Raw genomic sequence first — 17,930 nt, 5'->3', positions numbered from 1 at the left:
TTGCAATGATCGTCCTTATTGAATGACGTGAGCAGATAAAGGTGCAGGCGAAGATACACCCTTCCTTGACAGGTGTTAATCGGGTTTCCAGGATGTTTCCAACAATATTAGTCCTATATTCATCTGTAGATGCTTAGGGTGTTTTGTAACCCTTGTTTAGTGAAACCTGTATGTATGGTTATTTTGAGGATGACTGTATCGTATTTTTTTTTTTACCCACGTCATCATCTGCTTCTGAATTATTAGAAATTTAAATGTTTTGTTTAATAGTTTAAAAACTATGAAAACGGGATGTTACATATATCATTTTACAGTTCTTGAATTTTGAATATTCTTATCAGTATTGAGTTTTTATGATGTTATATATTTTTAAATAAAATATAAAAATGTGATATATTTATAATTTTGAATTAAAATCGTAAAATCATAATTTTTAATTATACAATTTTTAATTAAAATTGTAAAAAAATCATATTTTAAAAATTTAAAAATATAATCATAAAGTATAATTTGAAAAAAATTAAAATAACAATCGATCATGGCGGCATAACAAATAATAACACATCATCCACTTCGCTATCACTTCACTCATTTAACTTAAACTTAACAACTGGACTCAATTCAAAAAATTCAAAACATTCAAAAAAATAAATAATTAAATTTATTAAGTAATAAATATACCACCAAAATTTATCGAAAGTTTTTAATTTTACAAGACATTTAAAACATAATTAAACTAATTATTTCTTTCACTAATTATATTTAATTTAAGAGTTATTGAATGAGCTTTAAAATAATTGTTTTATCAAAAAGTTTCATGTATTAAATCAGGATTTAAAATATTTTTTTTAATAATAGATTACTGACTATTTTCTGTTTAAAAGAGCAAATTCACTACATTCAAACTGACATTTTAAAATTCCAAAAAGATTAATTAGTATTTAAAAGTATACAAATTTCAATAAATTATTTTTTTAATGAATTGTTACAAATTTTGTATAACCTTTTATTTATTTGAATAAATATTTTCGTACAAAAAAGATTTCATTAAGTAAATGACATTTTTTATTTCCATTCGAACTTCTTTTAATTTTAAAACAGGAACAACAATAAAGTTCTACATTTTTTCATAATTGATTATAAATTATTATTACCATTATTTTTATTATTCAGTTAATGAAAATAATTTTTTTATAATTTTAAATTGTTTTTAATTTTATTGATTTTTAAATATTTTTTAATTACAATATTGTTGTGATCATTTTTCAACAACCATGACAAATGTTATGATTATGTATGTGATAGGGTAAGGTGACATTTAAATAATATAATTTTATCTCCATGACAATTTAGTCTATCGATCTAAATAGTCCTAACAATACATTTCATAGTTTTATCATAACAAATAACATCATATTTTTGTGAATTAATGTTTTGTTTTAATTGTTTTCATGTGATAAACATAATCAAACTGCAAATAGAAAACATGTTCAATTTTTGCAAAAAATAAATAATTTAATATATGAATTTTTTCTTGATGTAACTCATCATAAAATCATTTAAGAGAATATGTAATGATGAAGATGAAGCCTATAACAAGATGAAAATCCAAGTTTGAATTTGCAAATCATTTTTTAAGTTGTTTGTAGTTAACTTGCACATCTTAACAAAACTTAACATAAGACTATTTTTCAAAAGAAATTATGTTAACTTTGATATTATTAGTACTAGAAAGGGATATTTGGAATGAAATACATTTTAAGCATATGTGGATTAAAAGGTTTGCACACGTGACTGACATGACTAATATATGTAATTAAGTTTGGAGATGATATTTTAGTATAGACTTACACTATAACTCAAGCTAGGAGATCTTTATTAGAACATAGGCGCATATATTAAATAATTAAATTAATCAATTTATATATGATCCTATATATGTGACTACAAAGAATCAGAGTAAGTTCATTACAAACCATTAGAGATGTCATTTAAGCCTTTCACCCATGGACTGACCCTAGCCCCATCTGAAATTAAACCTTATATTTTTAGCCCACTTAAAAGGGGACTTTTCTAAAGCCCCCGTCCCTTAAACCCCATATAAAGTGTGGTGGGACAGGGTTATGGTGGGGCCGACCCTATAACTAAATTAATTTGTTCTCTCTTCCACTTCTTTCCATCAAAACTCACTTCTTCTCGAATCAGAACTCACTTGTTCGTCTAAGTTTTGTCGTTCTCTCTCTTTCACGACGGTGCGAAAGGGCTCACTATCCTCCATCATCTTCGAGTGTTACAAAATCCTCTTTCTTCTTTTCTTCATCACCTTCTAGTTGCTTATAGAGAGTGCAAGGTTGACCACAACGTATTCTCCTTAACCTATTGCCCCAATTCATCTGATTCTTGCCTATATGGGTTCGTCAAATTCTACCCCATTTTGTTTATTTTTATTAGATTTAGACTTTTATTATTACAATATACAATTGATGTTCGATGAATTTTCTTCTAGGGATGTTGGCCAAGGGAAATTATAACTTTTAATTGGCTTGGATATATTTGTGGTACTTGCAGACATGACTATGTTTGGTTATAGTTTAAGAAATATTTTGTGAGTTATGTTCCTCATTAATTTTTATAACTTTTGAAAATGATTGGGAAAGTTATATACTTTGAGTTTGAAAATCAATTAATGGGGTTATTGTGGAAAGATGGGAGGAATGGGGCAATGATTTATTTTTCCTCTTTTAATTTTTTCTTTTCTAGAAAAGAAAAAGAAGATGAGGATGAGGCCCTCTGTTATCTTCATTCTAAAAAGGAGTTGGTATTAAATAGGGTGAGATGAAAGTGGCTAACCTATAATGTTATCCCCATTTACTTTTTGTACAATATACTAGCAGATTTTATTTTTTGAAGTACTTAGTTTTAATGTATATTTGTAACTTCCAATTCATAGGAGAGAACTACTTCATAGCTATGGATCTATGGATTTAAGCATGTAGCAATGCTAAAGAATTTAGAGAAAGTTGGACTAAAGTCTATGGTATAGTCAGTGTAAGACATGTGAAAATTAATTAATTAAATAATTAATTAATTAATAAATGTGGGTAGTGGGAGCCTTTATGACATTAAATATTGATTGATGTGACGTGAAAAAGTATTAACTCAAGTGGTTGAGAGTATTTAATTATGTGAGAGGACTTAGGTTCAAGTCCTATGTATGTTGTTTGTGTGTTATTTAATTATTATTATTTTTAATAATATGCTAAAGCATGTTGAGTGATAATATAATCATAAAATTATATTAATCATCACGAAACATTGATTTGGCTTTGGCATGGTGAGGGATTCAAACCTTGGTGAATCCAAATTAAACTTTATTTTTGCCAAAATGTTGTTTGGCATGAAGGTGAAAGGGCAAGAAAACTCTAGCCTCAGGGCTGCAAAACCATCATAAGACAACAAATTGAATGGCATTAACCTTAGTTTATATGTAATTTCGTTTTGCATCATTAAACCCACATTAAGACACCAATTATTGGCAAATTAAGGGAAAAAGAGAGAGGTTTTGTGGCTGGTTTTGTTGGATAGGTAGAGGAATTAGGTGAGTGTATTGAGTGAGACATTGAGGCTAAATTGAGGAGAACTAAGGAAGGCTATTGGAAGCAAGGTAGAACCAAGGGCTACTCAAGTTTTAAACAAAGGAAACCAGGTTAAGGGAGATGGACTCCGTTTTTTTTACTTGTGTTGTTAATATTGCATAATTAATTGAATAATTGGATGCATGTAGTGGAACAAAACTGTTCAAATTCACATTTTTGGAAATTTTCTAGAAACCGCCTGGAGGGTGATGAATTTCCGCCAAGCAACTCATCCCTGTTATGCTAAAATTGGGTTCCAAAGATGGAACCGCCTGGCGGCACAAGCCATATTGGCTCGATTTTAGTGTTTTTGGGGTTTTGGAACATGTTGGTCATCATAATTGGTATTGTGATTATGAATTCATAAAAAGGAGATGATTAAATTGTGAATTTTTAGCGCGACACGAGAGAATTAAATGAAAGTGGTGATATATGAACAAATTTTAGGGTTGGCACATTGGGGGTTTTATGATTATGTGTGCTGATGGTAAATTGGTCATAGAATTATGTTGGATATAGTCTAGTTGGAGTCTTGGTATCACAATGAAGTGGATCATGTAAGAAACAAAGAGCTTAGGTAGAGGAAAGTTTCAAGAAATAGGTAGCAGGGTAGTGCAGGAGTAGAAATTCTGGGATTTCACCAGAACCGCATGCACCATCTGGCGGCACGGGGCTCGCCTCCAAGCACCACCACAGAGACTGGGGTTTGATGTGGTCGCAAGTGTTAGTTTATGGTTCTGGATTTTTGGTGAGTCAGGTCGTGCTAATTGGGGAATTGGAAGGATTAATTGAATAGAAGCAAAGGTGATGATATGCTGGGGTTAGGGGTGTAACCTCTAGGATTTGAATGGAAGATGAATGCCATGGGAGTGCAGTAAGAACTGCAGTTAGAGTGAGATATAAAGTATGGATAATCTACTGTAATGTGAATCATAATAAGACGTTGCTAGGGTAAATAAAGGATGGTGAGAGTAATTGGAATTGAGAAGTGGGAAGAACGATGTAAATATGACTAGGTGATGGGGGCCATGTCATGTAGAATTTGGGGAAGGCTTGGTAACATTTGGTTAATTAATAGAAGGAAGGGCATGAAACTAATAGTGGTAATCTGATTTAGACATGCTGAATCTAAGACTTAAATCAAAGGACTATAAGTGAATAAAGGTAATAAGGAAATTGTATGCCAAGGAATACAATGTATAGACCAGTAAAGTACTGAATAGAGGGGTAATAGATACTTTGGAAGTGTGTAAGTGTGTGAATGGAAGATTGTAAATAAACAAAGTGTAGAAAAAAATAGTATAACTATTGTACTGGTGTAGTGCCTGGCGGCAGAGCTGAAGTCGCCAAGCGATAGCTGCCCAACAAAGAGCTACTGGAACGTGTGTGCCTGGCGGTGAGGATCTTCCCGCCTGGCAGTGAGGGTCTTCCCGCCAGGCGGTATCTGCAATGTTGATGAATGAGAGGCACTACGCGCCTGGCGGTACGTGTCCCCCGCCAAGTAGTTTGGAAATGGCAGCGTCTGGCGGTACTTATCCCCCGCCAAGCGATTTTGGTGCAGCAGCCTTGGGTTACTAATTCTTTGTGGGTGATCTACAAGGCTTTTAGTATACTTTAAAGGTCGGCTTGGTGGTGTTCCTTGAGTTGAGCTCGGAACGTATCCCTTGAGTTGAGCTCGGGATAGAGGTTAAGCACGTGGCATTCCTCGAGTTGAGCTCGAAATGGCATTCCTTGAGTTGAGCTCGGGATTGAGTTGAGCTCGGGATGGCGGATGAACACGAGGAACCCTTGAGTTGAGCTTGGGTTGGCGAGTGTTGTCGGTGTGAGTGTGCTGGTTGTGGCCAATACAGATGGGTCTAGATGGATTGCCCTCCTCAGTAATTAGTTGACGAGTTTGGTAGTCTTTGGACATTATGAGTATGTTCGTATTTGGGAACTCCACCTGGCGTTATGATGTGTGATCGTAGCATGGTTTTCCGCACGTGCTCTATCGGCTGTGGCCGATAAGTATGACAACAAGACACCTTGAGGTACTCATTAGAAGACGTAGAACACGATTAACATGGTTGTGGCCATGTGATGGAATATAAAAGGATGGAATTCCTTTGGTGTGATTGTGTGATTTGTATAATTCTGCCATATATATATATATATATATATGTTTATTTTGTTAGCTCACCATATCTGCTTGTGTTTAGCGATGATCGTGTACGCGATACACGGGACCAGATGATTTTGCAAGTGGATCTGGTGAGACTTAGCAGCGGAGCGGGGAAAACTCATGGGAACAGTTTTATTGAGTTTTTATCACTTATGGTTTTGGAATAAAGTTGTAAACTATTATAAGACTGTTTTGGTATTTTATTGAATTTTGAGAAATTTGAATTTAGAGTTATCTTTATTATGAAATAAATTATTTGAAATTTCTCGCATTTTTGGGAAATGGATTTATAATTAATGAGATTTTGTTTTCTTATTTTATTTTATTATTTAAACCCGTAATATCCGGTCGGGATGTTACATTTGGTATCAGAGCAATGGTTTTCAAAAGATTTTTGGGCCTTGGGGAGTGAGCTTGACTCGTTTCGGTTGTAACTTGTGTGTTGTGGTTAAGTTTTAATTCTTAACTCTATATGTCTAAGCTTAGTAACAGTGTCCTTGTTGGGTGTTGTTGAGCAGGCAAGTAATGTTGCTTGTGAGGCTTAGGAAAAAATGACGCTCTTATCGGGTTTTGGTGAACAGGTAAGGGTGGGGCTCTTGTCGAGTTTTGTTCAATAGACAAGAGTTGTGTTTGTGAGGCTCTGGAAAAACAACACTCTTACCGGGTTTTGGTGAGCAGGCAAGGGTTGTTGTTCGTGAGTCTTAGGGAAGGAAATGCTCTTACCAGGTTTTGGTGAGTAGGTAAGGGTGATACTCTTGTTGGGTTTTGATGAGCAGGCAAGAGTTGTTGCCTGCGGGTCTTAGAAGAAGCAACGCTCTTACTGGATTTTGGTGAGCAGGTAAGAGTGATACTCTTGCTGGGTTTTGGTGAGCAGGCAAGGGTAGTTGCTTATAAGACCTAAGGAAAGTAATGCTCTTACCGGGTTTTGGTGAGCAGGTAAGGGGTATTACTTGTCTTTCCCGATACGTTGGTGCGCAAGGGGAGAGGTTTTTTCCAAGAAGCGTTGGTGCGCAGGAAAGGAACTTGTGAACTGGAAGCATTAAGAACATAAAATGTCTTGGTAGAGTGATGGGGGTGCACACTCATGACTATATCTGAGATAGTTTCCTTTCTTAATTCTAAAGGTTTTGGTAAAAAAGAGAGAAGTTATAGGTTGAGTTTCATTCCTATACCTTTTCTTGTTATGTTTGCACTTTTGTGGTATGTGTTTGTTATTTATGGTGGCAAAGGAATGCAGATTCAAGGTCAAACTTGATCTGCTTGCCTTGCAGGGGTTAGAGTAGGTCCTTTGAGATAGTCTCTTGATCGAAGATACAAATATGTAGAAGGTTGTGTATCAGTGTACGAGTGAAGTTAAGTTGTGGATTTGTAGGCGAAAAACACCGGAGGAGTTTAGAAACATCGCGTTAAACTGAGGGCAAGAATAGGTTCTTGGAATGAATACCACAAGTTTTGCGAGAGGAATCAAATTCAAAGGTTAGAATAAGGAGAGGTGTTCAATGCATGCTTGTGCAGCAAAGTTGAGAAGTCAAATTGGTACTACATCCTAACATGGGTCTGAGGTCGGAGTGGAAAGTAGTGAAACTTATGAGGCTAAGGCTAAACTAAGAGAGTATAGACAAGTAAGTGAGAATCTCAAGCAGAAGGTAAAGTTGAGGCAGAACTCGAAAGAATAGGTCGACTAGGCAATGTTCTAAGAAAGGGGGAAAACCAATCACGTGATAAGAATACCGTATGTTCAAGGTTTTATGCCGGTCAACCTCTATGAGAGGCAGTTAAATCTTCTCGGCAATAACCACAATTTAAATTAGGAGTATAATGGATGTCCTAAGTAAGGGGCTCACAAGAGAGAAAGGTTTGACTTGGGACATGAGATGAACAGTTTCAAGTATCGAAAGAAGAAGTACTTCGTCAAGTTGTTCTTGTGGGAATGAGGCAATTGGTAATGTCATGGCACAAGGGAGGATGAAAAGAAAAGAGAAAATTCTTATGTAGCTGAAGGAATGTCTCTACTAATTGGTGTTAGATCAATTAAAGTAAATAATTAAAAGGATACAAGATAGAAAAGTGGTGTTTGGGGTATACGTTTTGGTTTTAATCGAGATCATATACTCCTTGGTATTGCCATTATGAGAATTAGGTTCTGGTTGTCTGCAAGAAGGAGTTGGTAGTTAGATGTTGGTTTACTCTACAATTGCGGCTAAGTGCGAAATACTTGGGTTTGGTGGTGTCTCGAGATGATTGAAGAATTCATACTCAAGGTTAATTGAAATTGACTCTTTTGTGAGACTGGGACATCAACACAAGAGTGGATAGGTTATTTTCCAATCTAATTCTGGAACGGTGTGGTACTCAACAAAGTGGTGTTCGATGATCTAAAGAGATAAATCGACGATGTTGTATCAATTGTAGATGGATCAAAAAGGTGAGGACAAAATGTCATGTGAACTAGAGTTACTTAGCAAAGACAAGAGAAAAATAAATGTAGAGCATCTCAATGGTGGAAGAGTCCTAGACTCGTTTTCAAGTAGATACTAGAATTTCACTTTGGAGTGGTGAAGTTCTTTATTGCATTAGTACCTGAGGAAGAGTTGGTGTCAATAGTTTCTAATCGGAGGGTTTCGCGGGGAATGGGAAGAAAGAGAAGCAGAGGAATAGATATTGAAGACTTGATGACAAGGACTCAGTGTAAACACTATAATGATTGCAAGTTTTAGTGGATCGCTAAGAAGAAACTAGTGATTTAAACCAATTTAGTGAAGTATTAATCAAGATCAGAATAGGACTATATGAGGCGTTGGGTGGTAAAAGAGGCAAAATATAGATGTGTGAATACCATGATTGGGAGTTGGCGATTATTAGATTGAGTTGCTGTAGCAAACCACAGAGAAATCTCGTTTAATCCAAGATTAGATGAATGCATCACAGAACAGACAAAAGTTGTATGCAAATATGAGGAGTAGGTCGTGGAAGTTTTAGGCTGGAGAGAATGCGATTCTCAGGATTACTCCAACTACTGGCAACGAAAGAACGATCAAACTAAGGAAGCAGACTCGAAAATTCATTGGACCTTATCAGATAACACGGAGAATAGGTCCAGCAGCCTATGAGATCGCTTTACCATTGCACTTGGCAAACTTGTATATGGGATTTACAGTTAAGGAAGTACATTGCAAGTCTTACACTTGTCTAAGAGGATGACGACGTTCAGGTACATGAGGATCTAATAGTGAGAGTTGGATCAGTAAGAATCTTGGATTCTCAAGTCAAGCCACTCAGAGGGAAGGAGATTCAGACTATGAAAGTCCTTTGGGACGAGGCAACCCAAGAGATGACTTGGGAGATGGAAGACCTCACGAGGCAATCCTATCCGCACTTATTTCCTTGTAAGTCCAATTTTCGAGGACAAAAATCTTTTAAGGTGGGGGAATGTAAGACCCGAGAAATTTAAATAATTATTTAATAAATGCGGGTAGTGGGAGCCTTTAAGGCATTTAATGCAGATTGCTATGATGTGGAAAAATACTAGTTTAAATGGTTTAGAGTATGTTGATTGTGCGAGAGGACTTAGGCTAAATTATATTAATCATCATGAAACATGAATGGTTAAATGGTTGAACATTGATTTGGCTTTGGCATGGTGAGGGATTCAAACCTTGGTGAATCCAAATTAAACTTTATTTTTGCCAAAATGTTGTTTGGCATGAAGGTGAAAGGGCAAGGAAACCCTGGCAGCAAAGGGAGGGCTGAAAACCCATCATAAGACAACAAATTGAATGGCATTAACCTTAGTTTAATTGTAATTTCGTTTTGGATCATTAAATACGAAAATCAGAGTAAGCAAGGGAGAACCAAGGGCTACTCAAGTTTTAAGCAAAGGAAACCAGGTTACGGGAGTTGGACTCCATTCTTTTTATTTGTGTTGTTAATATTGCATGATTAATTGAATAATTAGATGCATGTAGTGGAATAAAACTATAACACCCCAATTTTGGGATGTCACGAATAGTTAGAAAATGAACACATTTGATGAAAAAAAATTATCATTGAAAATATACTAATAAAAAAACTTTTAATTGAATTTAAATTACATAATTTCAAACGTCACTTTGTCAAAAACTTCCAATATCAATTGCAGACAAAATAAAATTTAATATATTTTAATATCTGATTTAAAACAACTAAATAAATTATAAAATCTCCCTAGTTCACCGCAGCCTCTCGTCGATCTACTCCATGCCAAGATTATCGGCAATATCATCTGCTCTCGTATAACACACACGTTATACGATCATCGCACATACAACAAACACACAAACAAACAAATAAGGGTAAGCTAACCATAAACAATGATATACATAAAAGAAATTCATAAATAAAACATGTCCAATAATACTCAATGTCGCATTCAAGTAACACGGAAACTTTATGATCACAATCCATCCTTGGTTTGAACACACAAACCCCAAATCCAAACAATCATACTAAACCAAACGTAGCATCACATTCATCAAAATCTTCATTAAATTCCACCAAGAGCTTTCAAGCAAGGCAAAACATTCTCAACATGCAACACATGAGAATTTCATATTGCCAACAAAGTACTCACTATCACATCATGCATGGAAAATAAACCATAATATAAACCCATCAACTTATCAAATAATACATTCATATAATGAACCCCACGAGTGACATTCATTCAAACACAGTATAAAATCACACTTAAGTAATTATCCTCAAACAACCACTTTAACTCCATAACCATACAACCCATGAAAACTAAGAAGGACCACCCATCTCATAATATCCCACCAACACATTAACACATAAAATAATTAGTAACACCAAATGAAAAATACCAACAAAAAATATGAGAAATTAAAGAGAACCAACAATTTAAACAACGAAAGAAAAATAAACCAAACTTCTAACATCCTCACTTAACCTTTCTCTTTCCACCTACCTGCATGCATACGGTACCATCTCAAAATAAATGTATACACATGCTATGCCTATACTCGAAATAGCATAGAAAAAGGATGAAAGAGAAAACTATCACATGATTCATTTAAACGCATGGAACAAAAGGTTGCACTCATGCACACATGCAACAACCTAACCTTCTAAAAACATGAGAAACCTATACAATAAACATACTGTACCCCTACAACAAAAACATTAATATATATGTGTGGCTCACCAATTCCAAAGTTAGAATCCATTCCTTTAAGTGAGAGAGAGAATAGAAAAGAAGAAAGGGAGAAACTAATTCATGAACCCATTCATTTACGTGAGAGAGATAATAGAAAAGAAGAAAGAGAAAAACTAATACATAACTCATTAATAAAACCAAAGAGAAACGCCATGCTATATGTGATGAAAGAGAAAGTCAAGCCTGCACCATGAATTGTAAGGAATAAAACAAAAGTCCTGTAGGTCCCACCAAATAACCAAACATTATAACTCTAACCCAAATTTTTAAGTCTTATTTGGTGCCCCTGGAACACAAAACTCTCGGCCCCCCATCCCATCACTTATACAAGCTTTTAACACTTTAGGTTGCCAAGAGAAAAAGAAAGAAAAAGGAACCGTGCCATTGAGAAGGAAACGTGAATGTAATTATCTGCACCAAACGGAAATAAGGAAAGAGAAAAAAAAAAGAGAAAGATTTTAAGAGGAGAGAGAAAAGTGAATTTTGTGTACCCCTCCACCATGAGTAACAGGAAGAATGATAAATGAATTGCATGTTAATAGAACCCTCTCTCACATAGAACCCACTTTCACATAGAACCCAATTTCACAAGGAACCCAGTTAACCAAACCAAGGGTCTGAGGCTATGGCAGCCAAAGAGAACGGACAAGTGCAAGCTCCCACATGCACCAAAAACAAAACGGAACCCGCAAAGAACATGCAGTTACGCATGTTCTTCACTCCACTCTTATATACCATTAACTCTTGACTAAGCCATCATCCGTGGCTGCCCCTCATGCATGGAAGAAGAGAAAAATAATGCAATTAAAAACAGTGGCACCATGCACACGTATAAATTATCACAAAGCTTCATGCAATATTGGGATGATAATACAACCACATAATCCATGACAACAATGACAATATAAACAACCAAAAGAAGAAGCAAAAGCGAAAAGAATAACATACAAAAAGTTGGCTTCTCTTACCTCTCTAGATGATTCCTCTTCTCTACCAAAGTCACCGAAAAACTCCAACTTGCACTCTTTCTCTCTTTTCCTTCTCCCGTCCTAACCCTTTTTTTTTTCTAACGGAAACTTCTAGGGTTTAGCTTTATCTAATCCCACCCAATAATTCAGTTAAGATTTCTAGTCCATTTTATTTTTCTTATCATTTAACTCCCAAAGATATGAAAAAAAAACAGAAAGGAAAAAAATAAAAAACGAAAATGATATTCGAATATAATTTTCGAACTCATTTTTTACATGGGTGACGTGACAGGCTTTTTTTTATTTTTAATTTATTTTTTTTAAATGAAACTGAAGGGGTTGTCACGTGCGCGGAAGTTAGCCTGTAAATTATTTTTGCCAAAACGAAATGAGACGGGGAGAGAGAAAGTAAGGCAAAGTTTCGACTTAGTAGAGTGTTGGTGAGACAGGGAGAGAGGAAGGCGAGAGGAAGGCGTTGCAGAGTGGAGACAGCGTGAGAGAGAAAGTCGGAGGAGAGGCGGTGAAAGTGTTGTTTGTGCGACAGAGAGAGAAAGGCGTAATCAAACGGAGAGAGCAACGTCTTGGTAAACTCCAGTTGTTAGAAAAACGGAGAAAGAGAGAGATACAAAGCCATAGAAGAAGATGTTTGTGGTTGCCGGAGAACAGAGGTGTGACTAGAAGTCATAGACGGCGACGTTTCCACAGTTAATCAAAGAAGACGGCCACTAGAGCTTTCAAAAATCCAACACCCCCGGCAAACAATCGCTCCCAGAGGTGGGGAGTTCTCTCAAATTATATGGGGAGTGCTGACAAAGATTTTGGCATTCCGATTTTCAAATAAAAAATGGAACACCCACCCTAAGGTGCACAACATCATGACCTCACATTCATGGAAATGAAATTAAATTAAATTGCAGTGGGCTTAAAAATCTTTTATCTTCCTTGCTTGGAGGCATTTCCAAATAAATAAAAACAAACAACCGCTCCCAGAGGTGGGGAGTTCTCTCATATTTTATGGGGAGTGCTGGCAAAGATTTTGGTATTCAGATTTTGAAATAAAAAATGGAACACCCAGCAAAAGGTGCACATCATCATCACCTCACATTCATGGAAATGAAATTAAATTAAAGTTACAGTGGGCTAAAAAATCCTTTATCTTCCTTGCTTGGAGGCATTTCCAAATAAATAAAACAAACGACCGCTCCCAGAGGTGGGGAGTGCTCTCATATTACATGTGGAGTCATGGCAAAGATTTTGGTATTCAAATTTTGAAATAAAAAATGGAACACCCACCATAAGGTGCACAACATCATCACCTCACATTCATGGAAATGAAATTAAATTAAAGTGACAAAGGGCTCAAAAATGCTTCATCTTCCTTGATTGGAGGCATTTCCAAATAAATAAAAACAAACAATCTCTCCCAGAGATGGGGAATTCTCTCAAATTATTTGGGGAGTGCTGGCAAAGATTTTGGTATTCAGATTTTGAAATAAAAAATGGAACACCCAGCAAAAGGTGCACATCATCATCACCTCACATTCATGGAAATGAAATTAAATTAAAGTTACAGTGGGCTCAAAAATCCTTTATCTTCCTTGCTTGGAGGCATTTCTAAATAAATAAAACAAACAACCGCTCCTAGAGGTGGGGAGTTCTCTCAAATTATATGGGGAGTTTAATAAAAACAAACAACCGCTCCCACTTTATCACTTTAATTTAATTTCATTTCCATGAATGTGAGGTGATGATGTTGTGCACCTTATGGTGGGTGTTCCATTTTATATTTCAAAATCTGAATACCAAAATCTTTGCCATGACTCCCCATGTAATATGAGAGCACTCCCCACCTCTGGGAGCTGTTGTTTGTTTTATTTATTTGGAAATACCTCCAATCAAGGAAGATGAAGCATTTTTTAGCCCTTTGTCACTTTAATTTAATTTCATTTCCATGAATGTGAGGTGATGATGATGTGCACCTTTTGCTAGGTGTTCCATTTTTTATTTCAAAATCTGAATACCAAAACGTTGCTCTCTAACAACTGGAGTTTACCCAGACGTTGCTCTCTCTCCGTTTGATTACGCCTTTCTCTCTCTGTCGCACAAACAACACTTTCACCGCCTCTCCTCCGACTTTCTCTCTCACGCTGTCTCCACTCTGCAACGCCTCCCTCTCACCTTCCTCTCGCCTTTCTCTCTCCCTGTCTCACCAACACTCTACTAAGTCGAAACTTTGCCTTACTTTCTCTCTCCCCGTCTCATTTTGTTTTGGCAAAAATAATTTACAGGCTAACTTCCACGCACATGACAACCCCTTCAGTTTCATTTAAAAAAATAAATTAAAAATAAAAAAGGCTGTCACGTCACCTATGTAAAAAATGAGTTCGAAAATTATGTTCGAATATCATTTTCGAATAAAAAATAAAACAAATTGGTTGTAGTGTTTTGAAATCCAATATTTCTGCATGCTCATGGAAACACAATCCATTTACGCTGCATGGGCCCCACACCTTTAAAGGAGAGAAAAATTTTGAATTCTAAAACAAACAAAAACACAACTTTCCGCTAGCCAGGTTCGAACCCTGCACCTACTCACCTCTGTAGGCCACTTTCACTACTAGGCTACATACCATAACATAATATTATATGCATTATAAAAATTAAAGCACTTATACTCCACAAACCATAATTCCTTAAATTAGATAAATTGCAACTTTAATCACTCATTTAATTAAATAAAATACAACCATCACTTAAATAATAATTATTCCATATTTAATAAATTTATACCCTAATTAAATTAAACAATTCAACAATATTAATCAAACTATAATTTTTTTCCATGTGTTTCCCTTTAGTTTATTTTTTTCTGGCTCTTACAAAAACTGTGCAAATTCACGTTTTTGGAAATTTTCCAGAAACCGCCTGGCGGGTGATGAATTTCCGCCAGGCGACTCTTCCCTATTATGCTAATTTTGGGTTCTAGAGATGGAACTACCTAGCGACACGAGACGGCCCGCCAGGCGACACTTGGTGGCTTACCCAATTCAGGGTTTTCTGATGAGGAGGCTGGCGGTGGTGATTAGGGATGTCAACGGGGCAGGTAGGGTACTGGTAGTATCTCCCTCGCATCCTACCCGCTGGATAAATATCCACCCCGTACCCGTACCCATATCCGTCGGATACCCGACTATTTTTTTCATATCTGCGGGTATCCACGGATATCCGTGGGTATTTATAAAATTATTTAAAAAATAAATATTTAATCATAAATTTTAAATAAAGTTTAAACAAACTCAAGTCCATACAAGTCCAAATAATCATAAAAATAAATATAAAATGACGTTCAACACAATGAAAATTCTTTAATTAGTCTTTTGATCAAAGAGCCCACTTTTTCCGATTGGTTCTTGAGAAAAAATTAGGTCAAAATGGTTTTTACATATATATATATATATATATATATATATATATATATATATATATATATATATATATATATATATATATATAAGGGAATTTTTGTGAATTAAAGTTTAGCGGGTACGGGTATCCACAGATACGGATATTATGATACCCGTAACCGTCTCGTTAACATGCAGGAATCAAAAATACCCGTACTCGCGGGTAGTAGGTATCCATTTTTAATATCCGTTTCCTACCCATTGCGGGTTTTATCCGCGGATACTTGCGGGTACGGATATTTTTTACATCCCTAGTGGTGATGGAACCGCCAGGCGATGCAAGCCATATTGGCTTGATTTTCGTATTTTCGGGGTTCTGGGATATGTTGGTCAACGTAATTGGTATTGTGATTATAAATTCATAAAAAGGAGATGATTAAATTGTGAACTTTTAGTGCGGCACAAGAGAATTAAATGAAAGTGGTGATATATGAACCAATTTTAGGGTTGACATATCGATGGTTTTATGATTATGTGTGTTTATGGTAAATTGGTCATAGAATTGTGTTGGATATAGTCCAGTTGGAGTCTTGGTATCACTATGAAGTGGATCGTGTAAGAAACAAAGACCTTAGGCAGAGGAAAGTTTCAAGTAATAGGTAGCAGGGAAGTGCAGATGTAGAAATTCTGGGATTTCGTCAGAATTGCATGCACCGCCTGGTGGCACGGGGCTCGCCGCCATGCGCCACCGCAGAGACTGGGGTTTGATGTGGTCACGAGTGTTAGTTTATGGTTCTGGATTTTTGGTGAGTCAGGTCGTGCTAATTGGGGAATTAGAGGATTAATTGAATAGAAGCAGAGGTGATGATATGCTAGGGTTAGGGGTGTAACCTCTAGGATTTGAATGTAAGATGACTGTCATGGTAGTGCAGTAGGAACTGCAGTTAGTGTGAGATATAAAGTGTGGATAATCTACTGTAATGTGAATCATAAAAAGACGTTGCTAGGGTAAATAAGGGATGGTGAGAGTAATTGGAATTGATAAGTGGGAAGAATGATGTAAATATGACTAGGTGATGGGGGCCATTTCATGTAGAATTTGGGGAAGGCTTGGTAACAATTGGTTAATTAATAGAAGGACATGAAGCTAATAGTGGTAATCTGATTTAGACATGTTGAATCTAAGACTTAAATCAAAGGACTATAAGTGAATAAAGGTAAGAAGGAAATTATATGCCAAGGAATACAATGTATAGACTAGTAAAGTACTGAATAGAGGGGTAATAGATACTCTAGAAGTGGGTAAGTGTGTGACTGGAAGATTGTAAATAAACAAAGTGCAGAAAAACAGTACAACTGTTGTACTGGTGTAGCGCCTGGCGGCAAAGTTGAAGCCGCCAAGCGATAGCTGCCCAACAGAGAGCTACTTGAACGTGTGTGCCTAGCGGTGAGGGTCTTCCCGCCAGGCGGTATCTGCAATGTTGATGAATGAGAGGCACTACGCGCCTAGCGGTACGTGTCCCCCGCCAAGCAGTTTGGAAATTGCAGCGTTTAGCGGTACTTGTCCCCTGCCAGGCGATTTTGGTGCAGCAACCTTGGGTTACTAATTCTTTGTGGATGATCTACAAGGCTTTTAGTATACTTTAAAGGTCGGCTTACTGGTGTTTCTTGAGTTGAGCTCAGAACGTATCCCTTGAGTTGAGCTTGGGATAGGGGTTAAGCACGTGGCATTCCTTGAGTTGAGCTCGGGATGGCAGATGAACACAAGGAACCCTTCAGTTGGGCTCGGTTTGGTGAGTGTTGCCGGTGTGAGTGTGCTGGTTGTGGCCAGTACGTATGGATCCAGATGGATTGCCCTCCTCAGTAATTAGTTGACGAGTTTGGTAGTCTTAGGACATTACGACTATGTTCGTATTGGGGAACTCCACCTGGCGTTACGGTGTGTGATCTGTACCATGGTTTCCCACACGTGCTCTATCGGTTGTGGCCGATAGGTATAGCAGCAAGACACCTTGAGGTACTCATTAGAAAATGTAGAACACGTTTGACATGGTGGTGGCCATGTGATGGAATATCAAAGGATGGAATTCCTTTGGTGTGATTGTGTGATTTGTATAATTGTGCCATAGATATATATATATATATATATATATATATATGTGTGTGTGTGTGTGTGTGTGTGTGTGTGTGTGTGTGTGTGTGTATGTGTGTGTGTGTGTATGTGTGTGTGTGTGTGTGTTTATTTTGTTAGCTCACCATATCTGCTTTTGTTTGACGATGATCGTGTACGTGGTACACGGGACCAGATGATGTTGCAGGTGGATCTGGTGAGGCTTAGCAGCGGAGCGGGGAAAACTCATGGGAACAATTTTATTGAGTTTTTATCACTTATGGTTTTGGAATAAAGTTGTAAACTATTATAAGACTGTTTTGGTATTTTATTGAATTTTGAGAAATTTGAATTTAGAGTTATCTTTATTATGAAATAAATTATTTGAAATTTTCCGCGTTTTTGAAAAATGGATTTATAATTAATGAGATTTTGTG

The sequence above is a fragment of the Vigna unguiculata genome, chromosome 10 (genome assembly GCF_004118075.2).
Source record: "Vigna unguiculata cultivar IT97K-499-35 chromosome 10, ASM411807v1, whole genome shotgun sequence".
Classification (NCBI taxonomy): Eukaryota; Viridiplantae; Streptophyta; class Magnoliopsida; order Fabales; family Fabaceae; genus Vigna; species Vigna unguiculata.
This window is presented reverse-complemented; position numbering follows the sequence as displayed.